This window comes from Pleurodeles waltl, chromosome 3_1 (assembly GCF_031143425.1).
Source record: "Pleurodeles waltl isolate 20211129_DDA chromosome 3_1, aPleWal1.hap1.20221129, whole genome shotgun sequence".
Classification (NCBI taxonomy): domain Eukaryota; kingdom Metazoa; phylum Chordata; class Amphibia; order Caudata; family Salamandridae; genus Pleurodeles; species Pleurodeles waltl.
Genome location: NC_090440.1, coordinates 1,322,627,437 through 1,322,654,945, shown reverse-complemented (window position 1 = coordinate 1,322,654,945; position 27,509 = coordinate 1,322,627,437).

Below are 27,509 nucleotides of genomic sequence, written 5' to 3'. Positions count from 1 at the left end.
AAGGTGCCTGTCAAGTAACATCTTGAACAACTGTATTTTTGTGTGTTTTGCATCATTTTTAACTTTGTATTCTTTAAAAAAAGGAATAGTACAAAAACAAGAAACTGGGAGTAAAAAAACATCTCCGTCAAAAAAAGAGGACAGAAATTTAGAAAAAAATGTTTTAAAAAACTACTTCTTAATTGGGCATTCATGATCCTGGACAAGCCTATCCTGTGCACCCCTGCTTGTCTCAGAAGTAAAGATAATCTCCTTGTATAAACAGCAAAAAAGGGCTTTTTTTCAGATGTGCCAGGCTGTTATCTGCTTGTACGATGAGTACCTCAGCAGGCACACTGTCACCAGGTTAAAGAATGAGCCAACTCCTGAGGAGTTATCAAACTCTACAGCTTGGTCTAACTCAGCCTGAGCAAGATGTTCAGGATGCGTACCTCTCAAATGTCTCCACATCCCAGTGGTACTTATGGAATATTGCTTGTTCTGGCTGTACCTGCTAAACTCTTTCTTGCATATGTTACAAATTACATGTTTGACTAACAATTTATACCCACCAGGCTTCATCTGAAAAAAACTGCAGGACAAGGACTACATGGGTGACTCAGGTAGTTAAATTGTAGGAACAGGAGTAGGGTTATAATCTGAATCAGATGATGACATTCTCATCACAGAAAATCAACAAAGTCCGAGAGGTAGCCAAAAAGGTGTAATCAGAGAAAACCCAATAGGCGAATGATGCAACAAGGATGGAATCTTTCTTTGCTAAACAAAGACGTCCATATGAACCAATCACAATCGTTCCTTGGGATGTCTTTCATCTCCCGGGTGTCTTGCAGTGTCTCAAGAGAAGGCAACATGTAAAATACAAAGAACTTTCTTAATATCTCAAATGCAATGGTACATCAACAGTGTGGTATAGTCTGAACGCTCTACATAGAGTAAACAATGTTTACAGTCATCAGTTCTCTATTGATATCAACTTAATTTCTTAATATAGGTTTGGTGTGTGTCAGGGGTTTGATACAGATAAAAGCTGCCCATAGTAGGGCTTTTGGTTGTGAATTGGTGTTAACTATTTTATCTTTCTCTGAACAGATTGAACACCATATTCAACGAGGGTATGCCATATATCTGCGGTTGATTGTTAATTTGAACTATGCCACATGTAATGCCATAGTAATTTATACAGCAATTTGAGAGGAAACAAAGCTTGGATGAAGTCATCAGTGATTTCATCAATAATGTAATTTCAGATGCCATCAGTGATGTCATAAATGATGTCTTAGAACATGTTATGAGTCATGTCATATGTGAGGTCATAACAGTGCATGGGGTGGTGCAAGTTACAGTTAGTGCTGCTAATTGCTACTGGTGAATGTCTGTGTTTTTTAGTTGAAAGCATTAATATTGTCACTGACAAATTCACCTAACTATAACATTACTTTAACCTTTGTTTTTTTCAGTGAAATTCTAAGGTTGCTTAAAAAAAAACAGATCATTTATCACACCTAACTATAAAGCTACTTTAACCTTTGTTGTTTTCAGTGACTATCTAGGGCTTTTTAACATGAAGTAATACTTAATTACAAGTAAATGCAACCCACCGCCATGCACAGCCCTGCAGCCAACACTCTCCTTACAGCAAACCACACGCTGTGCACTGCCTTTGAGTGTGCACAACATGGGGGTTGTCCATAGGGCTTAGCCCTGGGGAACCTATCCCCAAGTGCTGTTTTTGTTAAGTAAAGGGGAGGGGGCCAAGCAGCCCCCTTCTCAAGTTCTTACCAGCTCCTGGGAGCACTTATTGAAGAAGAGAGTCTGATTATGGCCCAGGGATCCTATCCACTTGGCCTGGCAACATATTGAATGGGGATGGGGCATGTGGACCCCTCCCTGGGCTGAGTTGGGCCCCTGGTCCCCCATCTCATGGGCCTGGCTCCATATTCGAAGAGGAAGCATATGCCCTCCCTCCCTCCATGGACTAATTTCAGCCCCAGGCACTCCATCCTCTGGGACCTGACAACATATTCCAGGAGATGGGGGACCACACAGCACATCTCCCTGGGCTGATTTTGCCCAGGTGACCTCACCCTTCTGGGGCCAGCACCATATTGAAGAGGAAGGGGGGACACAACCCTGGCTGATTTGGGCCCCGGGGACCCCATCCACTGGGTCCTGGCAACATATTCCAAGAGGAAAGGGGCACACAGTTGGCATTGTACTGCCAGCAGGCAGCAGTTAATAATACGGCTCTCTAAAAGAAGGAGCAATATTTAGATCTATTTCCCTGCCCGCATTACTGCAGACAGGAAAACAGATGAAAAGTCCACTCCCAGCCGGCGGAAACATTTTTTAAGCTCCTGCCAGCTGAGAGATGAAAAAATGGTCCAGCTGAGCAAAAGCAAATACAGGTTTCCAAGCCCATGCTGTTGTTGGGCAGGGAAACAGCTATCTCCTAGGGGTGGGTACCCCAAGACATAGCTGCTGAGCTGGCCCCAGGAATGTGCATCTTGGAGCCAATAATGTTGTTGCCCCCTCTCCTAAAGGAATGAGACCCAGGAGTGGGTTCCCAGGGGCCTTTTCATGCTCAAGAGGGGTGCTGTGCAGCCCACTCCCAATAAATAATAAGATTGGCCTTGGGATGGGCTCCCTGGGGTCTCTAATGGCTTGAGGAGAGGGGAACACACACACCCTCCCCATACAAATTGTTTTTTGCCCCGGTGGTAGGCTCCCTGGGGTTTACAATCAGGGCCACTGGAATAGTGTGATTGTGTGGCAATTTTCTCATAAGATTTGCCACATTTGCCACAGAATCAATCATCTGCTGCATATTCTGTGGATTTTAACACAAAAGCTATTTTGTTTCTACCTCAAACAGCACAAAAACTACTAAAAACACAGCAACACATGCTGTTGAGCAGTAGGAGGCCCTTTGCAAAGATTGGTTGATCACCTTTCTGTTGCCTATTGGTATATTTGGGTGTTAAACAGGTACTAATGAGGTGCAACCAATGCCCAGACAATGTTAATAAGTTTAAAAATGACAAAATAATGAATACTATCACAAAATGATTTGCCTTTAGTTGCTGCCTAATTAACTAAACTATGCCCTACCCTGCCACATAATTCCACTGGACCTGCTTTTCACAAATAAATGTGGCCTGGCAGCGATTTTGCTTTTTTTTTTTAATTCCTCAAGAGTCTCAAAAACTTTCCAGGCAGGAGCTGAGGTCAAGAACTTTATTTCTAAAAGGTTTTGTGAAGATTCGTCAAATGGAGACAAAGTTATTAGCAACCCAAAAAAAGCTCTTTCTATGGAAAACTAGACCTAGCTAAGTTTATTGCAAATGTTGCAGTGATATTATCAATGATGTCATAGAAGATGTCATGACTGATGTAATATGTGGGGTAATTAGCAGTGCATGGAAAGGGTGCCAGTTATAGTTTCTTGAGATAACTGTAACTATAACTGCTGAATTCCTATGGTTTTTGTGTGTAAAATCTGAACCTACCTATAACATCGCTGTAACCATTGTTTTTTTAGTGAATTTCCAAGTTTTTTAAAATCCTATTTCCTAACTAAATTCTTCTACATTTCTAAGTAAAGTAATATTTAATAACTTTACTTTAATCCAACCACCTTCCCACAAGGCTGAAGGTCAAAAATAGCAGGGAGTTTGCCAAAGGGCCTCCCCTATTCCAAGGCCCTGCAGCCAACCTCCTGCATGCAGCCAACACCATGCTGAGTGGGTGTGTCAGTGGCTGCTTGAGTGGCTGTTTGGGTGTGTGACTGGGTGTGTGTGGTTGTATGGCTAAGTGGGTGTGTGAGTGAATGTGTGAGTGTCTGCATGGATGTGTGAGTGGTTGTGTGGGTGTGTAAGTGGGTGTGTTAGTGGGTGTATTAGCGGCTATGTTGGTCTGTGAGTGGGTATGCGAGTGGTTTTGTGGGTCTCTGAGTGGGTGTGTGAGTGGCTGTATGGATGTGTGAATGGGTGAATGGGTGTGTGAGGGATTGTGTGGGTGTGTGAGTGGTTGTGTTGGTCTGTGAGTGGGTGTCTGAGTGGTTTTGTTGGTATGTGAGAGGGTGTGTGAGTGGCTGTAATGGTGTGTAAGTAGTTCTATGGGTGTGTAAGTGGGTGTGTCAGTATGTAACTGTGTATGTGAGTGGTTTTGTGGGTCTTTGAGTGAGTGTGTGAATGGCTGTATAGGTGTGTGAGTAGGTGTGTGAGTGGTTATGTTGTGTGACTGTGTAAGAGGGTGTGTGAGTGTTTGTGTGGGAGTATACATGAGTGTATGAGTGTGTGTGCATGTGTGAGTAGGTGTGAGTGTCTGTATGGGTGTGTGAGTGGGTGTGTGAGTTGAATGGGTGTTCCAGTGATTCAGTGGGTGTATGAGTGGCTTTGTGGGTCTTTGAGTGGATATGTGAGTGATTTTGTGGGTCTCTAAATTAGGTGTGAGAGTAGCTGAATGGGTGTGTGGCTGGATGTATGAATGGTTCTTTGGGTGTGTGAGTGGGTGTGTGAGTGGGTGTATAAGTGGGTGTATGAGTGGCTGTGTGGATCTGTGAGTGGGGGTGTGAGTGGTTTTGTGGGTCTGTGAGTATGTAAGTCTCCCTGAGGGCGTGTGAGCAGATGTGTGGTTGTGTGGCATGTGACTGTGAGTGGGAGTTCATGTGTGAGTGGCTTTGCTGGCCTGTGAGTGGGTGTGTGAGTGGTTTTGTGGGTGTGTGAGTGGTTCTGTGGGTGTGTGAGTACATGTGTGAGTGGCTGTTTGGGTCTGTGAGTGGGTGTGTGGGTGTGTGAGTGATTGTGTGAGTCTGTGTGTGGGTGTATGAGCAGCTTTATGGGTGTGTGATTGGGTGTGTGAGTGGTTATATGTGTGCATTGGTGGGTGTCTGAGTGTGTGAGTGGGTGTGTGAGTGACTGTGTGGGCCTGTGAGTGGGTGTGCAAGTTGTTTTGTGGCCCTTGGAATGGGTATGCAAGTGGCTGTATGGGTGTGTGTGTGTGGTCATATGATGTGTAAGTAGGCATGTGAGGGGGTGCGTGAAGGGCAGTGTGGGTCTATGACTGGGTGTGAAACGTTTTTGGGGGGTCTGGGAGTAGGTGTGTGAGTGGGTGTGTGAATGGGTGTGTGAGTGGCAGTATGGGTGTGTGAATGGCTATGTGAGTGGTTGTGTGGGTGTGTCAGTGGTTGAGTGAGTGACTGTGTGAGTGGCTGTGTGGTTCTGGGTGTGGGTGTGGTAGTGGTTTGTGAGTCTGTGAGTGGGTGAGTGAGTGGGTGAATAGGTGTGTGTTTGAGTGTGTGAGTGGGTCTGTGATAGGTTGTATTTTTTTTTTAATTGTGGTCTGGATCCATAGATCCGTCGCAGATTCACATGGGGGCTCTGCTGAGCGCCACAGTGGATCAGCGAATCCTCCTGTGTCCCAGAAAAAACATTTTTGGGCAATTTCTTGCCCATGAGGTGCCCTCATAGACCCCTCTATCAGACCCTTGTGATCAGAGTACCTTACACTGACCCCTTCTATTGCTTCTATGTTTCATCCCCCGCACCCGGGACCGTGTTCCATTGCACAAAATGGAGGCCACAACTTTGCTCTCAGGATGCAGCCAGCCAATCACATAATTGTTGTTGGCAAGTGGATCTATTGATCCACTTTGGTGGATCCAAGGTGGATCTGCATTTCTAGATATGCATATTTTTTTTCTTGAATAACTCCAAACCTACTAAACAGGTTTACACAAAATTATATTTCCGTGCAAAGATCAAACTTTCTTCCAAATTGTGTGTAATATCTATCTATCTATCTATCTATCTATCTATCTATCTATCTATCTATCTATCTATCTATCTATCTATCTATCTATATATATTTACTAAAAAAACAAAGGTTACAGGGACATTAGAGCTTAGTTCAGGTTTTACATGCACAAAACCATAGAAAATCAGCTGTTAAGAGTTATTTCAAGTACATATAACTCATGCTCTAAGCGAACTAAAACTCCTGCCCTCACCTTCAATAAATTTACTGTATATGTTACAGTGATATTATTAATGATGTCAAAGAAGATGTCATGAGAGATGTAATAACTGGGGTAGTTAGGAGTACATGGCGAGGGCGCAAGTCATAGATACCTTGGTGAACAAGATATAGTGGCTTGAAAGAACTCAAACTATAAAAGCTGAATTTATATGGTTTTGTGCTAGTAAATTCTGATCCTAACAATAACGTTCTGTAACCTTTGCTTTTTTTACAAATTTCAGTGTTTTTTTAAATGCTAATTCTTAACTAGGACATCCCTTTAACCTTTGTTTTTTTCAGTGAATTTATAAGGTTCTTTTAATGCAGCAAGGGGCTGGCCACAAGGCCAGACCTGCAGCCAGGACCTGTGGCCAGCCCTCCACATTCATTAGAGGTGGGCAAAACTCACGGAGTTTTACTCCATGGAATTCCACAGAGTTACATAAAAACTCCAAAAGATTCTGGGAAGTTCCACCCACCCCAATTATACTATACATGTGCTAGCCCACAAGTTAAAAACAACTACAAGAGACTAAAACCTGTGAAATAAACTGGTGAAATGGCAATTCATGATGAATACCCTGATTCAAGTGACAGTTGACCAGTGCCCAATTGTTTCTACCAGATGTGGCTGGCATGGGTCGTGTTTGACAATTAGCGGACCTGTTATAAATGGCTTGCAGCCACACAAAAATTGATGCTCAGAAGAGAGCACTGCACCTCTACTCTTTTTTGTGAATGAGCTTTGCAGACTCAGCATGGCTGGGTAGAATTTCTTTTTCAGGCAGGTGGATAGATAAAAGTCATTGATCAGGACAGAGAAATGTACCTGTCTGTTGGTCGGGTGCTGCCAAGCACATGATATGTTTTTTTCCCCTAAACAAATACATTATTTTACACAGTAGCATGTTTCTGAAGATGTGGCCCATTAGGTCTAAGGTGCATGAATGTATTCATTGGAAAATACTAGTACTCACCAGCCGGATTCGTTGGAATTCACAGTTGGATTGTGTGTTAGTTAAAACAGTTATGAGGTTTTGCTTCACTGCCCACTGACTGTGTTCAGTACAGTGTGTGCACTCTGTACTGTGTATGGCCGTGTGTGATTTCTGAGTGTGTGTTTTACGATCCTATGCATGCTCTCATGAAACTGAACTCAGAATCTCTGTTCATTTTCCACTTGCATGTGTGGGTGGATTTGTGCATTCTTCCTTGGTGAGTGTCATTTGACATATTATTTTTAGCCAGCATACAGAATCTGCTGTAAACTAGGTTCTACTAATATGAATTGTGAATTGGCAGGTGTGTGTGTGTGGGAGGGGGTCCTCAGAACTAGTAAGCAAAGCAATTGTGGAAGCACACGGTAAGAGTCTTCCACACCTGTTAACCAAGCACGGGCTCTGGAAGTAGTGCCTGCCCATTACTGGCCTGAGTTGGTGACCTTGTGATAAAAATAATACAAGTACTGGCTACATATTTACATAACATGCTAAATTATCTCATGAGTCTTGTACAATAGTTGTGATTGCTGCCCGTCTCATTCTTAAATAACCTAAAATAGATGAAATGCTGAGTCAGTCCTAGCGAGTTTAAAATTGATGTCCTGCCTTACAAAGATACATGAAGCAGGCCATTTACTGCATTGAGATACCTCACTGACATCTAAAAGTGGCATTTCCAGGTTAAGTCAAACTTTAGCAAGACTAAACTTGTTGTCTACAGATAACACACAACTTTCTGCAGCGGGCACATTAGCAGTCCAAGCTATTATACCTGCTCTTGCAACAATGAGCCACTGAGTTTCTTGACCGGTCCTCATGGTAGGTACTAGTGGTTTCTATGCCGGCTTAGGGCGCCATCTAGTGGTCATGGAAATTGCAACTTCCACAGCATGTACAGGGATCCCTAGAAAAGAACTTGCTCAGAAAAAAGTAATGAATACATATATATAGGAGATCTCAGGGATCCGTGGCTCTAGATTTCTACATTTCTTTTCCCTTTAATATGTTAAAAACTACTGCACTGATTTACAAAAAATAACATAAAAAGTGTGCTTTCTGAACCAAAAGCTACCTTTTTGCCAAATTTGGTGCAATTCCGTCCAGTGGTTCGGGCTGTAGTAATGTTCAAAATCCGCTTGGGAATTAAAATGAGAAATGCACCTCAATTCCCTCCCCTCTTTTTTCTCAGCCCTCACTTGATAGATCACCCCGGAACTTTCCATGTACAAAAAGACCCTTGGGGACACTTTTTGGGAAAATTTCATACATTTTAATCAAAAGGCACCAAAGATATAGGGCCTCATTCCGGGCTTGGTGGTCCGAGGACAGCCATGGTGATGTTGCCAGTCAGGCTGCCGTCGAGTTGGCGGTCGGACCGTCGTATAACGAGTCATGCGGGGCTATGGAGCAAATACCGCAGCCGTCCTGCTGGCACGCTAGGCAGTACAGACTGCCGCAGTCACGAGGCAGCACAAACAGGACGGGGGAGCCTGTGTTGCCACCAGACACATTATGAGGTTGCACACCGCCAATGTGACCACTGCGGTCCAACCACCACATATGAGCAGGCAGAAATGGGGATTAAAAGGGGAGGCACTCACCTGCAGGCAACCTCACATGACTGGTGCCACTATGGAGACGATCGCACATGTCCTACCGCTGCCGATTATCATCAATTGAGAACAAAATCTATGCCGCCGTGGATGCAAGTAAAATAGATCATCGCACCATCAGTCTCATCATATGGGGGTCATGCTACGGGCACCAAGTACCTGTCTTATTGTGTCCCACATCGGGAAACAAAGAAGGACACATTCATAGTCACAATACACCCCCTTTGGGCAGGTCACTAACACTGCATTGCAACACTACACAAAACATGTCTGTTCATCTCAGGCACAGGGACTGTGAAGTGTACACAACGTTGTCTCACACAACACCTAAAACACACCAACATCACACCTAAATATATAACTCACACACTCAAATTCGTCACATGCCCTGGACTGTCATCACATGCAGCACACATATGTATTGATGTGCATGGAACACAAACACCACCACCAGTAAAGAGCCCTACAATGGACACACACATTACCCACATTGCAACACAATGGAAGGACAATGGGATGAACAATAGTCAGAGAGACAAATATACAAAGCTCACTATTCATACAATACCTGCACAATAGAAATTACAGCATCAGGAGCACCTAGGGAAGGGTGCTGCACAGGGACACATACCACTTTGCACATGCCCCTTAAACAACATTTGCATAGGAACTGGTCCTACATTTATCTCAGGGACAAACAATACTAGATACAAATGACATGCTTATCTGCACAATGTGGAAGTGCAAGTCAACAAAGCACATACAACTTCAACTGCATGGGACATATCTCTACATGAAATAGCTGCAAGGTACACACAGCTAAATGGACACATGCATAGTCAAATGCAAACAAAGGTAGCACAATTGAACACAGTCCATGTCTGCACAAACAAAGCTGAAGCTGCCACATATTAGATGAATATATCATCCATACCAGGGGGACAAGTCTAACACCATACATGCTCACATTGGACAACACAAGATGAGATGCTTATCATACCAAAACAGTACACAATACCATGACACGACCATTGCACTTACAGCCACAGATTCATACAGTCAATATATACCCTTGTCTTGGAGGGACACCAGCACTGCCCACAAAGTCAGATACTGCAAACAACAGCAAATGGATCGGCAAGCAGGCTGAAACACACACAACTATAGAGAGATAACACAAATCACTCAGGACCACTATAAAGGTAGAAAAGGAATTGAAGGACAAATGTATATCCAAAAAAGCAACTGTTTGGGTATATTGCATTTTAATTTGAAAAGTCCAAGGCCATTGGTTAGCCCATTTTATTCTACACAGGCACATCACTCCAGGGAACCTCCATAGTAAGCAGCATCAAGTGGGCAGGCAGGCACCTCAGGGATCATCTTTGGGGGGGGGGTCAGATTTGAGAGGGATGGGTTTGGTTTAGAGTTTGGGAGGGATGGGCTGCTTCTTAGGAGGGGGCTTCTTCTTGGGGGAGGGGTATCGGTGCTTGCAGTAGGGGCAGGTGTGACAGGGGGTACTTGGAGGTGGAAGGGATACATTGGAAGGTAGTTCAGGGCCTCTTGGGTTTGGGACGGGGAGGGAACAGGGTAAGGTCAAGGTCAAACATAAAACTTTCTTAGGAACATGGGACGGTCAGCAGATGGGGTGGGGATTTGGAGGTCAAGGAAGTGGTTTTCTGCTGTGTCAGTGTGGATGTCGTGGGTGTGCGCATTTAGTAGGCTGCTTGTGTTGGGTGGTGTCTTTTATGTGGGGGAGTGTGTGTGCTTATCTGTCCTGGGGCTGGGAGGTAGAGGTGCTGGGGGATGGAGTGGTGGATGTATGTGTGTCTGTTGGGATGGTATGTGTGTGCTGGATGTGGTGGATTTCAGTGTGTCTGTTTTTGGTGGCATCTGTGGGTGTGGTCTTTGTGGTGGATGTCTGTATGCTTGTTAGGGTTGTGTCTGCTGGTTTGCTGGGTGTGGTTGGTGTGTCACCGACTGTTGTGGTGGTGCCTGTGAGTATGCTTGATGTTGTGTGTGGGCCGGTAGGGGTGGTGGGGTTTTCTGGAGAAGTGGTGATTGATGTTATATATATGGGTGTCTGTTGTTTGCTTGCATGCCAGTGTGTTGGTGGTACTTGTGTACCTGTGTGTGTAGCTCTTGTGTATTGAGGTGGGTGCCTGTGGATCGGTCTGTGTGCTTGGGGCATGTAGGTGAATGGGGGATTTGGATTGGGAAGAGGGAGGCGGAAGGGGGATAGAAGGTGGGGGGTGACTGGCTGCTGTCACTGTGGAGGTCAGAGCCTGAAAAGATCTCTGTAGGCCATACATTGTACCATAAATGACTCCCAGGAATGCATTAGTCTGCTGCAGTTGGGTTTCCAATCCCTGGATGGCATTCACAATGGCTGTCTGACCAACAGAGATACTTCTCAGGTGGTCAATAGCCTCCTCGCTGAGGGCAGCAGGGGCAACAGGGGCTGGGGCAAAGGAGACGCTAATCTTCTTGTGTGAGCAGGCACTGCCACTGGGTGGGGAGCAACAGAGAGGTTGGTGATAGGATGGGGTGTGGCAGACAAAGATGGTACAGCAGTATGCCCTGATGGGTCTGCCACCATTAGGGAGTGTGAACTGGAGGAAGATTCTGATCATGAAGATGATGTTCCGGTTTCCCGTGGCACTCCCCTTACCCTCTGGGCCACTGGGCTCCTTTGTGTCAATGGTGTCCTGACCTGAGTACCCATGGTCAGATGTGTCCCCACTCAGCTGTGCCCTGTCTCCTTCACTTCCATGGGTTGATGTTGCAAATACAAAGAGAAATAGGGTCATCACATGTCGATGATCGCACTTGAACAACAGTTCTGATTAGCAAACATTACCATAATATCAAGTAAACCACAGCAACAAACTCCAACTAAGTGGCCCATACATGTGCCATACCATATGCATGCATGCCAGATGAACTGTCAACAGTTGCCCACAGGAAAATCAGGATCTCAGGAAAGTACAATAGCAAGGCTGAAGTTGTGTAATCATAGAAACTATTGAACTAGTAGGAGACATCATCACCTTTAAAGATTTGCCCCGTGGAGCAGACCTCAGTTACCTGTTGTCATACAAAAGAAGGCCAGTGCTAACTCCATTCCCACAGATCCCACACAGGGTCATGCACACATCTATTTGTCACATACATAATGACCCAACATTAAGAAATGATGCTCCAAAATCCTGCCATGTTGCTGACAAAAGTATAAGAGCCAGGAGAATGTGAAATGGAAATACTCATGTCACACTGGAAGCAGTTCCACAATGCACACTTCACCAATTGACATTTGTCTCATTGGAGTCATGGAGGTAGCACTAATATTGCTCAGCTAAACCACACATGTGGCATGGAAATGAACACTGTAGACATCATGTGCAATATGTCAGGGAGAGATGTCCCTAAAATCCACAACACAATGAATCAGCAAGCCCCAGGGAAAACACCACCAATATCTGGCACCCTTTACAATGATATACTTTGAGTGCATCATCAGACCATGCCATTAGTCCCTTGGGAGTTGGAGAGGTCCAGTGATGTGCACATACTTGTTAAAGGCCCTCAACCTGTTGCCCATTTGGAAGCTACATAATTGTCTCCATTATGGTCAATCAGACCCAGATGTCTGTGGATGAATGTTTGTACCCAAACACATGTGATTTCAACATAACTGCAAGTCACTCCATGATGCATGCCAACAGTCAGGTTACAAACCTTATCCATTTCACATGTGCAGTACCCTTTTCTACACAATGCCACATCAATGACATGGAAAGTTCCATTGTGGCTCAAAACTCTAAGCCTACCTGGCATGTCCCTTATTGCTACTGCAGTTGTATATGCCAAATTACATGCTATGATGCATGAGAGTATCTGTCAGCCAATAAACAATGGTGACACACTCCTGTACGTGGCACAACAAGAAATGTACCCCCATTATAATGTCTTATTCCACATACAGGTTGCCATGCACATATATGTGAGGGAATACACGCATCATCCATCAACACAAGTAGACCATGCATGAAACAGCAGCTTCCAATTGTTTTGCTAATGAGAAAGGGACGCATGCTGACATGTAGGCACGAGGAATGTCGGCAACAGTGATGGCACATAAATCATGTCAATGGATATTTACCACTTACCAAAGGAAAGTATTGATTGGTAGACGCACCTAAAGTACAATGTAGGCTCTGTCACATGTATGATGGGCATTTTCATATTAACAGTCTGTAGTGAGGCACCAGAACCCATCATATGCTGAAGACAAGTTGCTTCTGGGTGCCAGATGCCAAAATACTCATTTACACAGACACATGGCTGAGGACAGTGATCCACAACTTCCTTACCTTTGGCCTGTAACATTGAGAATTAGTGATCTATTGCAAAGAATTTACACCTACTACAACAATAATAGGTACTTGATTGATCCCTGTACACAGCCATACGTCGTCCCTGGAGAGCAAGTTGTTTGTGGACTGTAAACAGTTGTGTTCTAGGTCCCTGGGTCAATAGGCAAGGCACATCAGCATACATGACATGTCAACCCAGACAATCACACATCTGCTGTGTTACAAATGGCGCATCCCTAACCATCAGGGGGAGCTGTCAGATCCTAAAACATTCTCTTGGTAACGTGACTGGCAGGAATATGCCTTTGTACTCACCCCATTGTGGCTGCTGTGCTGTTCTCGAATGCCCGTCAAGGTCTGGGTAGGCCATCACCAGAATGCTGCCCATTAGGGGGGGTCATGGTCCAACAGGCACCCAGCCCAGATTGGAAGGACATACCCAGCTGGACCTCTAAGATCTTCGGGCCCAGTATCCCTGGTCCTCCCACCTTTCTCTGCTGTGGGGTGTTTCCCTGGCTGTGGACCCCCAGGGCCCACACCCTCTTGGCAATGGCTCTCCATAATTACTTTTTTTGATGGGCGTTGACCTGCATGGATGCAAAAGACAAATCACAAGATTATAATTACACATCACAAATGGTTGAGTCACATACATGTCAGTAACACCAAGCTGGGACTTTTATATTTGCTAATACTCCCCAGATGTGAAACACAAAAGCCAATACGTACAGGGACATGACTACAGACATATGTAGTTGTATCTGCAGACTAACGGAGTACCCTGCTCATGGACTACAATAAGTATGCAAGCTTACTGATATAGGTAGTTCATGCTCCAACCACCTGTATTGTGATGTGAGTCACAATGAAACGCTACACACCTATATGGCTTCTGAAGGGTAGACTTCTTAGGCATGAGTGAACCAACACATTCACACTCTGTGAGAATGTCTCACTGCATGCAGTCCCCACAGGCAACTGCCAGAGATCAAACTTCAACTTTCCACATGAGTAACATTCAAGGGGCGGGCATGATGGCTACACAATGTGTCTTCCTTGTACGTGTGTGGACATCTGGCCTACCAAATGCAGACTCATGCCACTTCAGGGGGTAGGGTTGTGTGGTATGTATCTGTACCATAGAACACTCCTTTGTACATATGTCTATCCTACAGATATAGCATCCAACAAATAAAGGCATGCATTGTACAATTTCTGCCATGAGACCAAGCTACTGAGTCACATATCATGGCCTTCCAGGAATCAACACACCGTCTGCACTGTGGGGCTGTCATTTTTGCTATACACATGTAAAGGATAAATACGACCTGTGTGAAGGTAAGAACAGAGGTGCGCGACCACCATTTGCAACAACATTAGCCTATGGCTGTGTCCACTGTGGTTGGAGCCATCCACATCCATGATGACTTCTGCCGGCGGTTGCGGGTGGTTCCTAATGTCCAGTGGAGTAGGTCAGGCAGCCTCTAGATTGGAGGCCTGAAATGCTTCATGGGGCTTTAGAAACTGCGTCACAACGGCAGAAAATGATTTTTTACTTCACAAACATCCTTATCTTGTCTTGTCATGTAGGTCCTAATACTCAAACACCATTGTAGCATGTTGTAGGGCACAGATGGCATTTAACAGAGGTGCACAGTCCACCACTTGGTGGTTGGGATATCCAGTCACATTTCGAGGGAAAATTGTGTGGCACATCTTTGAGTTTGATCCATATACATGTTGTGGTCACATGATATCTTTGACATGCATCATGTATGTTGCTGTGGACACACTGAATAATGTTACAAATCATGTCTTGTCACACATAGGTACCGAGGGGGAGGGAGGATGCAACAACCTCCTGTCTTCTGTCCACTGCCAGACCTTCAGACCATGGAGCAAAGGTACATAATGACATATTACCATCTGGACAGGCAAACAATAGTTAACTTACGTCATCAGCCAGATCTGATGTCAGCTATTAGGTATCCAACCAGCATACCACCCATTGTCCAATCCATGTCAGTATTGCACTTCCTAGCCATGGGATCCTTCCAACATTCAGTAGCCTTGTCTGCTGGTATGCCCCAACCTATGTTCAGTCTGGTGTTCTCATGTGTTCTTAGCAATGTTGAAACACCTTGACAGCTATATGCATTTCCCCGATGTGAGGATTTAGCCCACGTGAAGGCTGAGATTTATGGTTTTGCAAGCATCCCACATGTGGGGGGGCATTGATGGCGCACAGGTTGCCCTGGTCCCACCTGTGGTCAATGAACAAGTATATCACAACAGAAAGAACTTCCCTTCCATCAAGTGCAAGTTGTCTCTTTGGCAGATCTCTACATTTCACATGTCTGTGCCTGTTATCCGGGTTCCATCCATGATTCCTTCATAATGCAAAACAGCACCATATGCCAGCTAATGTCACAGCTGTACCCAGAGAGGGCCTTGCTGGTTGGTAATTCACATCCGTCCTGTTTGTGTGTGTGCAAAGTCTGGTGCTATAATCATGAAGTTAGTGACTCATTGTTGCACATATGTCCCGTTACTTAACAGGAGACTTCACATGGCCAAACCTTCCTTGGTTGTTGATGCCACTAAGGAATCTAACTACGCCAGGTGAAGTCAGCTTCAATGAGGACCATGGAATAACACGGCAAGTAGTAGAGCGGGCATTTGAGTGACTGAAGGCCAGATTTAGGCTCCTGGACAGCACTAGTGGTGGAATCCTCCTCTACTCACCTGGAAAATTATGTCAGATCACTATGGCATGCGGCATGCTTCACAACATTGCCCTGCAAAGGAATATCCCATCCCAGAGGAGGGGGCGCCTGCACTGCCACCAGTGAGAATCCTGATATGCAAAGTGAGGATGACAGTGGTGAAGAGGAAGGTGCTGACCTGCAGGAAGATCTCATCAACAGCTACTTTTCAAGAGTGTAAGAATGCCATGTGATGTAATGACTGTGACTGGACAATGAACCGTAGTTATGAGAATGTGTGGAGTTGAGTGTCTTAGCAACAACTAGGGAGTTGATACTCTGCAATATTCCACCAAAGGCTGCTTGAAGAGTTATTCTTTGACATCTCAGAATTGTGACATTGGCAGGTGTCTGATGCTGTTCTGACATGCAAAGTGGACATGGATTGTTCCAGGTAATGTAGGTCACAGATTTGAGATATATGAGACCTGTGCCAAGTCAGCTTGCACAATGTTTGGGTGGAAGGTCAGAAGTGTAAATTACACTTGTTTTGCATGCTGTGCAGGGTCAATTGCATCATGTGTGTCATCATGTCGGCATGAAATATGCGGTCATCAAATGTGAGCAAGACATTCACCCTTCACATTGGCTAAACACTATTCTTGCATGACTTGTATGTAGCCTTGGATGTGTTTCATCATTGCAGGCCACAGTGCCTGTGTCACAACACTGACATATGTTTGTGTCATGCCACTAAATACATAGTAACTGGATTATGATGGGCCTGTGATCACTGACTGTTGTACTGCCATCTGTCCGTATCTTGGATTATGTGATGTTGGGTTACTTTGGTGTGGTGTTTGAGAAGGCTCAAGCTGCTGACATCATCCACTTTAATGCTTGCCTATTGTACAGAACACTGTCTGACAAATCCATCCCTTCTGGGGTCAGGGGGTCTGTACCCTGGAATATGTACTTTGACTCAGTATGAGTCACACATTCTTATGTCAAAAAGGTCCAGAGATATGGCAGCATATGTGCTGTACATTGGAATAAAATATTAGGTGTGACCAGAAACTTGTACATATGTGTTTGTGTGTAATGGTTATAATCCTAATTAGAACATTGGAAGTTGGCAGCTCCATTGAAAACGATGGAGTACTGCGGGCTTTTACAGGCCGGTAAAAGCCCGCAGCGCCAACATTCCAATGGGCTTTGTTCACAGCAGCAGCTGTGAACAAAGCCTCACGGAGCCCGAGGGGATTCTAATCCCCTCGGGCTCCGTGAGCAATTAGTTTTTTTTAAGAGAACATTCTGCCCTGAGTAGCAGAATGTTCTAATAGCCTTAGAACCCACCGTAGCGGGCTCTACCGGCTATTAAAGGCCCTTTCCCTTGTTAAATGTCCTCGCCTTCGGCTCGGGCATTTAACTCGGGAGCGGGCCTTTAATAGCCGGTAGAGCCCGCTACGGCGGGTTCTAAGGCTATAGCAGGGCACTGTGTACCTGTAACATTTCAATCCTTGCACTATTGAGCTATGCCCTCATCATATGGTTCACAGGGTCTTACATCTCTATATAGCAAAATGTTGAAATTAAGCAAGCAGACAATGGGTTTGTGATGGGTGAATTTACACAGTGCTGATGCGAAAAGGTTTGATAAAAAATAGGAAAAATAATTAAGTGAAGGTGTCCGTCATGGTGAATGAAATCATTGGAGTGGATCCCACACCATTCAGAGTGCAAAGTCCAGAATACTCCTCCCTTTTGAACTGGTAGGTAGTTCAGGATCAGTCAACAGAGTAAATGTGTGCCACACACTAGTTCCTTTAGAAAGAGGTCACTTGCTGGCAGTGGGAGTGTCTTGCCATCTCCACCTCCTGGATTCTTCGCCGGTTGTCCCCGCTTAGGTGGTAGGGGAGATCTGCTGTTACAGAGGCAGGGGTTTCTGGGGCTTGTTCCTCTGGCAGGGCTTTCCTTCCACTGGCTGGCACCAATGAAGAAGGGGCCGGTGTTGATGTACAAGGGAAGTGGTAGAGTGGTGTTATACAGCCCTGCTGAAGGTGGTGATATTGTCCCTCATCTCCCCTTAGGGAGGCCATGTTGCAATTGATAGCCTCCTACTATTCACGCATATCCCTTCGGATGTCCCTCTGTAGCTACTTGATTTCCCAGAGTTCAGTTACTACCTGGCTCATCATGCCTTGGGATTTGTGATTGACCCCCAGATGTGACTGATGGTGTCCTGGCCAGGAGCAGCCCTACTGGCCTCACCCCGCTGGCCCACAGCATCCCTCCCACGTATTCTACTGCCACGGGGCTGTGCCCTTGCCACAAGGTGCCCTCTCCCACTGGGTCCTAGAGCCATATTGTCTGACAAGTTGCATTGCAACTCAGGATCCAGGGCTGGAGGGCATGAGATGGTAGACACCGTGCTAGAGACACAGGTTGGGGCGCAAATGGTTGCCTGTGATGTTGAGGTAACAGGGCTGGGAGGTGTTGATGTGGCCACAGTGAGACTCACTTATTGGTGTCTGACCAGGTTGCCCAGATGGGCTAGAACTGTCCTGTATGTCTAGATATCCAGGAGTGTCTTCTTCCTGAGGGCATCATCCAGGGAGGAAGTGAAAGTCTCTTCTGTGGCCTCTGTGTGCCCAGTGGCAGCTCGACCTGTTGATGTGAAAGATACAATGTTACTAGTTGTATTGTGACATCTACCTTCATCAATTTAGTGTTACATTCAGCATAGACCTTGTACAAAGTTATTTTGCAAATAATCTTTTTATGACAAGTAGCCTTGATATTGGTTGTACTGACCTGACATGTGTGATGCATGCCAATTCAATCTAAGTCAAGCAGCTGCTAAAATGTGTGGACTGGGAATGCCACCTTACCACCAGTGCAGGAAAAATAGTGGCTCAGCAAGAAATGTCTTTGGCCTTTTGGAGGCCTAGTTTATTGTTATGCAGGCAGACCCAGGTGTTTGTCGCATATGTAACTGGAGTCATCATGTGGTCAGTACATTGTGAATGTGTCTGCTGCCAATACCATTCTGGTGATGCATCTTGAGGCCTTTGGGCTCATTGTTTTGCACACTAGGTAAGCTGTCCTTCCTGTTCTCAATAGTTTCATCTTGGGTTAGCTGGTCAAGATGGAGCTAAGTGGCCAGACACATCTGAGAGTTGAGCATTATCTGTATCTTGGTCCCTCCCAGGTGAGTAAACAACAATTGAGATTTATCAGGCAAGGTTTTGAACAAGTCACCATTGGTCTGGTGTTTGGAGTAACTGAAACAGTGCCTCCCGGGAGTTGCAATCAGGATACTCTATACTACACACACTTGACAAATGGTATCCTCCCAGGTGAGTACATTTCAATTGAGAGTTAATAAATAGAGAGATTTGGGCACATGAACATTATTTTCGTGGTTGGAGTTAGAGACGCAGGGCCTATTGGGCTTAGCTTTCCAGTCACTTTTTCTACATCCCATCACCATATAAATGTTATCCTCCCAGATGAGTTAAATTCATTTGGGAGTTAGGACACAGGAGTATTTGGCCATGAGAACACCGGGCTTGTGTTTGGAGTTAGAGAGACAGAGTCTCCTGGCATTGCAGTTATGTCACTCCATCTACTTCATACGCTTGGTAATTGTCATCTCCACAGATGAGTACACTTCCATTGTGAGTTTCCAAAGAAAGGTATTTGTAGAACTGAACACTGGACTGTTGTTCTGAGTTAGTGAAACAGTGCCTTTTGGGCATAGCAGTCATGTAACTCCCTGTACTACACACACTATACAAATAGCATCCTCCCAGGTGAGTACACTACAATTGAGAGTTAAGACCAGGGGTATGGAATTTAATAAAATATGTACTTGTCCATGGGACAGGTTGCTTTTTAAATCTGCTTGTCCTGTAAAAAAAAATCTACTTGCCCCTTTGGTGCCATGTAGTGTGGTACCAGATTATGACAGCAATCTCTTTATGTAAGAGCTCTGATAATTGCCTCTCTGATTATGCCAGGGATACTACTATAGTAGGGCTTGTATAGTTGCAATTTCAATCCCTACTATAGCAATTTTCTCATTTTACCTCCTTTCCGCAGATCTACATTCTGGGGCTGGAGGAAGCAGTAAGAATAGTTCCAGGGATGGAATGCCTAAGGCTGCAAATCCATTAACTTGCATGTTTTAAGGATTTTTGCCAGCTCTTCTCTAATCTTTTCCCTTAATGAGAAAGGTTGGACATTTACTCATGGCTATGGCAGAAGTAGAAGTTCTTTCAGGGTTAGGAAAAAAGTGTATGGAGGGAAAGTGAACTTGTAAGCGCTCAATAGATTTTCACATGAGCAAATCTACACATGGATACTTGCTGGTGCTAAAATACAAATATTTTCTAGAAGTCCGATTTCCTGGTCTACTTCTGTAAGTTCTTGTGAATTTATGAAAGCCATTAATTCAAAGACATATACCATGGGTGCACTTTTGTGACTTTTTTTTGACTAATTAGGGCCAATATTTATACTTTTTGACGCAAAACTGCGCTAACGCAGTTTTGCGTCAAAAAAATTAGCGCCGGCTAACGCCATTCTGAAGCGCCATGCGGGCGCCGTATTTATTGAATGACGTTAGCCGGCGTTAGCCGCCGGCGCCGTCTGGTGTGCGTTAAAAAAAAACGACGTACACCAGGCATCGCCGGCGTAGGGGGATATGGGGCTTGGGCGTCAAGAAATGGGGCAAGTCAGGTTGAGGCAATTTTTTCTCCTCAACCCGATTTGCGCCATTTTTTTTCACTCCCAACCCCCATAGAAATGACTCCTGTCTTAGCAAAGACAGGAGTCATGCACCCTTGCCCAATGGCCATGCCCAGGGGACTTCTGTCCCCTGGGCATGGTCATTGGGCATAGTGGCATGTAGGGGGGCACAAGTCAGGCCCCCCTATGCCACAATTTTATTTTTAAAAAAACACTTACCTGAACTTACCTTAATGTCCCTGGGATGGGTCCCTCCAGCCTTGGGTGTCCTCCTGGGGTGGGCAAGGGTGACAGGGGGTGTCCCTGGGGGCATGGGAGGGCACCTCTGGGCTCCTTCAGAGCCAACAGGTCCCTTAACGCCTGCCTTTTGCAGGCGCTAAAAAACGGCGCAAAATCGTCCGTACGTCATTTTTTTTGACCCGCCCACTCCCGGGCGTGAATTTTGCCCGGGAGTATAAATCCGACGCACATGCCTCGGTGTCGATTTTTTAGACGGGAACGCCTACCTTGCATATAATTAACGCAAAGTAGGTGTCCACGCTAAAAAATTACGCTAACTCCATGGACTTTGGCGCTAGACGCGTCTAACGCCAAAGTATAAATATGGAGTTAGTTTTGCGTCGAAATTGCGTTAAAAAAAACGACGCAATTCCGGCGCAAACGGAGTATAACTATGCCCCTAGGTCTGGTGTTAACAAAGACATTTTGTTTTTATTAAACTTCTACTTCTCTATCTATCATCTGGCTTTACTGTGAGTGCTCCTATTCGCTATTCCACAAGGAGTACATTGGCACACAAAGGCCTATATTTATACTTTTTTATCACCGCATTTGCGTTACTTTTTGACGCAAAAGTGGCACAAACTTACAAAATACCATTTCAAATGCGGCGCTAAAAAAGTATAAATATAGGCCAAAGTGGTTTTGTTCAGTTCCAGGAACTACTGTGGCAATCAGTGGTGTAACAAACCTGGAGGGGTGCCCCCTGCTAAGAACTTGGAGGTCCCCCCTCCAGACTCACTCAGGGCAGGTGCTGTGCTGAGGGGGCCCCTTCGAGGGAGGCTGCAGGGCCTTTGTCATGCCACTGGTGGCAATGTATGCTATTTGAGACCAAAAACGTTTTTTTTCTGTTTGCCAGTGTTCATTACAATGGTGAGAGCCTGGCAGCTCCCACAACAATAAAGTGTTACAAAAGCCATGTCAAAACAAGAAACTCATTGACGAAACCAAAACACACAAAAAAATGTTGGCTTTGCCAGTGCTTGTTGTTTTCATGCTTCCCATAATCTTGTAGAAAATGTTTACACTGATTTTTCCATTAGGAATATTTTTGGAAAATACTAGCGTGCATCAACACATTTAACTAAGTGATGCTTCAAAGAAATAGCACCAAAAAGTTCCTACTTGCATTTTTTTCCTGAACATTTTATTTTGAAAACAAAGAATCATAACTCTTGCTTACAAGCTTCTGCAAACATTTGCATCTAATCAGCAAGCATTCTGGGAGCATTATACTTAGCCTCATATTGTTCGACTTTTCAAACGTGTGTACACTTTTTTATTTTTACTGGAATCACTGCCAGTGCAGTGTGTCCTTAAATGTTTATTTACTGTGCTCACCCTAATAATGAAGGCTTTCCATTAATTAATCATAAATACAAGTTCCAACAGCATTAAAATGTGGAAATATGAATATGTATTACCTCAACTCCAGACAGTTCCCTTTTGTGTAAACTGGCAGCCAAAGGGTTTGTGCTGCAGGGGATTAGGCCTTCTTGCCCCAAGGACAAAATTAACAAGAAAACTTGTTGTCCTTGACCCCAAACAATATGTCCTGGGTGTGGGACGATAGGAATTCCACATCCCTGGTTAAGACGCAAGGGTCTTTGGACAAAAGAACACTATGATTTGCAGTCATCACATTCTAGTACACACACTTGCCCAGTGTTCTTCCCCAGGTGGATAAACTTCATTTGAGAGTTTACAACTGGTGTATTGGGGCATGTGACCACTGTGCTGGGGGATGGAGTTACAGAAACTCTACCTCCTCGAGCTGCAGTCAGGTCACTCTTACTACTCCCAATTACGTGATAAATGGTATCTTCTCGGGTGAGTAAGCTTCTTTTAGGAGTAAGTTGACACCTCCCTCCATGCTACCTCTCTCTCCCACCAACCCATGGTGAGATTTGCGTAGCTTCAGGAGAAGGAAACTCCCATGGCTGGCTCACGTATTTGGGCATACATTTGATGGTTGAATAAAAATACATTATTCTTCAAACACATTTCTATAACTTTTAACAATATTTGGGAGTGCTGAAGTTCTTTTATGTTGTAGAAAGTACTGCATGTAAGCCAATCTCCTGTTCTATGGATGTGTATAGCAATACTACATCAATGGTCGCTAACATATAGCCTTCATGCCAGTTTGTTTCAGCGAGAATCCTCAAGAAGTCACCTATATCTTTTATGAAAGAATTTAGGCCCTCATTACTACCATGGCGGACGGCGGTAAAATGGAGAAATGTACTGCCAACAGGCTGGCGGTACATTTCCCCATATTACGACACTGGCGGTTTGGCTCAAGACAATCTGCTAATGTACCACTCCGTCCGTCACAGTGGTAACAGCCGCTGGGCTGGAGACTTCAGTCTCCAGCCAGTCGGCCGTCACTAACCCACCCGCTGGATTATGACCCCGCATATCGGCATGGTTTTCATGGCTTCCTTACCGCCACGAAAACCATGGCGGTAGGCACAATCAGTAAAAGGGAATTCCTTCCTTGTCACTGATAGGGGTCTTTCCCACCCCCGACACCCCTCCCCAGGTTTCCCCCCACCCTCTCACACTCCAGACCCCCCAACAGACACGCACCTTCATGCACCATCGAACACATGCATATACACACTCATACTCACATCCACCCATGCATGTAAACATCCATTCACACACACATCCACACACTTACATACATACATGCACACATGCCTTCACACAGCACAACACAACATACACGCACTCACACATCCATACATCCACACTCGCATCCACGCACACACAAACATATACACACACCTCCATACACACAAACAACACCCCCACTCCCCTCCCCTGTCAGAGCACCCGACTTACCTGATTTCAGGGGGTCCTCCAGCAGGAGACGGGGCACTGCTGCCAGCAGCAACATCAGCCAGCAGAACACCGTCAGGCCATATCATGGGTCATGATACGGTCTGCGGTGGTCTACTGGCATGGCGCTGCTGCTGGCAGCAGCGCCACCTTACCTCCATCCACCGGCATGGCCGCAGCCAGTATTCCGCCATCCTTCTGGCAGAATTCCGGATACGGTCATAATTTGGTGGATGGGTGGTAGCGGCGGCGACAGTATTTTGGCAGCCATTGCAGTGGTGGTAGGCGTTTTTTATCACCAGTGTTATAATGAGGACCTTAATGTTGTAACCAAAGATGACACATTTTAGTCCACATATTTAGACATATTTTCATACAAAGAACCACAGCTAGAGATAATTGGTCTTCCCGGTGGTTTAGCTAGCTTTATGTGCATCTTAGGTGAGGAATATATGGTAGGAATTACATTGGTTTCTAGCTTCAGAATTTGTAGTTCTTCGTCATTAAGGAGAGCTTCATTGTGTTATACATTCAAGTATTTCTCCAGATCAATAGTTAGATCATTTACAGGATTTGTCTGTAATTTCTTATACTTGTAACAATATGCCTCTTCCACATAGTCTGTTTTGTTTAAAATAATATATTTCCACCTTTATCAGCTGGTTGTATTTCTAGTGTTTTATTTTCCGTAAGTCAGGCTGGTGCATCCCTTTCTTCTTCTGTCAGATTTTCCTTCATGCCTTTGTTTTTCATTTTCTTCAATTTTTCCAAATCACAAATTACTAGATCAAAACAGATGTCAATTGTGTTACCAGGGGTCAGCATAGGACAAAATTTAGATTTGGATCTCAGGTTACTATATTTATGACAGGCTATGTGTATCTCTAACTCCTCTAAGATTTGTGTTTCCATGAGTCATTCATCATCTAGATTTTATATTAAATCATACACTATTCTGGTGCATTTATTCTGAGCAATTGTTAATTAAGGGGCATATTTATACTTCGTTTGCGCCGAATGTGCGTCTAAAATTTTGACGCACATTCAGCGCAAACGTTGCCCCATATTTAAACACTGACGCCCGAGCCGGCGCAAAGGAAAATTCCGCAATGTGCGTCAGTTTCTGGAAGCGCCACCCCGCCCTGCGTTAATGACATGCAGGGTAGGCGTTCCCGTCCAAAAACCGACGCACACAGCCGTGCGTCGTATTTATGCTTCCGGGCAAAAATGACTCCAGGCCGGTAGGCGGAGCTAAAAAATTACGCAAAGCACGAATAGCGTAAAAATTTAACGCCTGGGTCAGGTCAGGCATTAAAATGGGGCAAACACACCTGTATTTAATCAGAACACACAGAACAAACAGCAGAGCAGCAGAGCAGCAGAGCAGCAACAGGGAGACATGGAGGTGATTATGATTCAGCGTGCACGTAGACGCAGAGCCCTGCAGCAACAACAGCAGCTACAACAACAACAGCAGGGACCCCAAAGGCAGCGCAGAAGGCAGGAGAGGATATTCCGCCCAAGAACAACCCTGCATGGCCTCAGGGAACGGGACATCATCCAGAGTTACCGGTTGAACTGGCAGGCCATTCAGCAGCTGCTGAGAAATATTGAACAGCAGTTGGCCCCCACTTTAGTGACTCCCCGCACTATCCCAACAGAAACAAAGCTGCTTGCCGTACTTCACCTGCTGACAAGTGGCTCGTTTCAGACAACTGGTGCCCTGGTTGGTGGAATATCACAACCATCATTCTCAGCATTCCTGCCAAAAGTACTGGATGCCATCATTCGACTGACACCCCTCCACATCTGCTTCCCTAACACACTGCAGAAGCAGCAGGAAACTAAACAGGGGTTCTACGCCATCAGTGGCTTCCCGCACGTCCTTGGTGCAATCGACTGCACACATGTACGCCTTGTGCCACCTGCTGCGACTGAACACCTCTACCGCAACAGGAAGCACACACATTCCATCAACGTGCAGGCCATAGTCGATCAACAAGGATTGATCAGCAACATTGTGGCTAAATATCCTGGGAGTGTACATGACGCATTCATCTTCCGTCACTCTACCATCAACCAACACTTCCAGGATGGACGGTATGGCAATGGACTACTTGTTGGTAAGGACAAAAATTCTACTTATATACACACTGCACAGCAAACCTCTAGGACAAACAACACATACACCACAATAGCAACACCTAGACAGGAACACACTGAGGTACTCACATCACTAGCCATGTTTCAGAAGTCACCATTGAACCTGTCACACATTTGATTTTACTCCACAGCTTAATGTGAAGACATTAATGAGTGTGGTTGCCTAAATGTCACCTTGCAAATTGGAAGTCTCACAATAACCTGTACACTAATACATTGCATAAGTTTTAAGGGATGGGATGGCCTGGGTACTTTCACATGAACGTGTTAACTACACTTTCATGTTTCAACTCTGCATGGAACTATCATCTCACCCCCAGTGAAGACACACGGACACCTGTATGACAAGTCACAATGCTAGGGAGGGCACACTGTGCTGAAAAAACAAATACATACTGCTGACAAACGGTTAGCCAACAAACACTTGCTCAGCCAAGGAAAAAAAATCAATGCAAAAGTTTTCACCAACAACTATAGGTTGTCACATTAGTACACAAAAGAGTCACAGACAACACAAGACAACTACTGCCATCAAAGATCTGTACAACAGTGCCTCCTACATCTAATTGATCCCATTCTGTGTTTTTCTTTCAGCTGATCAGGGGTATGGCATCCAGCCTTGGCTAATGACACCATTTGGGAACCCAAATACTGCTGCAGAGCGGGCATACAATGACGCCCACAAGAGGACACGCAGCATTGTGGAACGGACCTTTGGGATCCTAAAGTCAAGGTTCCGCTGCCTTGACATAACTGGCGGTAGCCTACTCTATTCCCCAGAGATGGTCTGTAAGATCATACTCAGTTGTGCCATATTGCACAATATTTGTGTAAAAAGGAACATTCCCCTCCTTGAACCGGACCCAGACATGCCTGAGGATGACGAAGAGGAGGATGCTGCCCTGCAACAGGAGGGGAACAACCTAACACGGCAGCAGCAGTGCGTAGGCGCCAACAGCTTGTCAATAATTTTTTTTCATAATTTCTTATAACAACTCGTATTGCACAATTGTAAATCAACACAGATAATAAACACCACATCATGCTTTGGCCTATTCATTTCTGACCACCTTTAGTTTGAAATTGCTGAAGAAGAATGTCGTCTCATTGAGCAAGAATGCTATACCAATCATCACACCAAAAATAAACATCACAAATGTATGCACAGAGGGTAGGATGTGACATGATACATTACCATACACAGAGGCCAACAGGAGTACAAATGTGGCAATTACACATGCCTGATCCAGACACCTGAGACAGTCTCTCACCCAGCCCAAAAATGTAGATCTTTTGAAAGTCTCATCACATGTGTTCAGAGACATGGTGGGACCATGCATGTGTACGTGACCATGTCATCAATAGCTTCTCTCAAGTGTGTGATATGAGCAATACCCAATTGGAACAACATTAGCTGCCACTAACTCATGAGGAGACCTTGAAGTTACAGTGACAACATACACCCAGACAGGTGATAGTGGATCCACATTCCCACACACATGTACACATAATTCATCCAATCAACCAAATATTTGAAAGCAGCCCATCACAGTAGTGTCCCAGTTTGAACCTAGCAGGAAGAATGTAACATGCCACTAAACCAGGTAATGCCGAAAGGGCCACAGACATCAACTAAATATTTGTCATCAGCACATGAGGAACGCTGAGATTTTGCAAACATAGTCATTGGAAAATGGTATGCCAGATTGCTCCAACTCATCAATAGTGCAAACGTCAAATGGGCTAATGAGATGA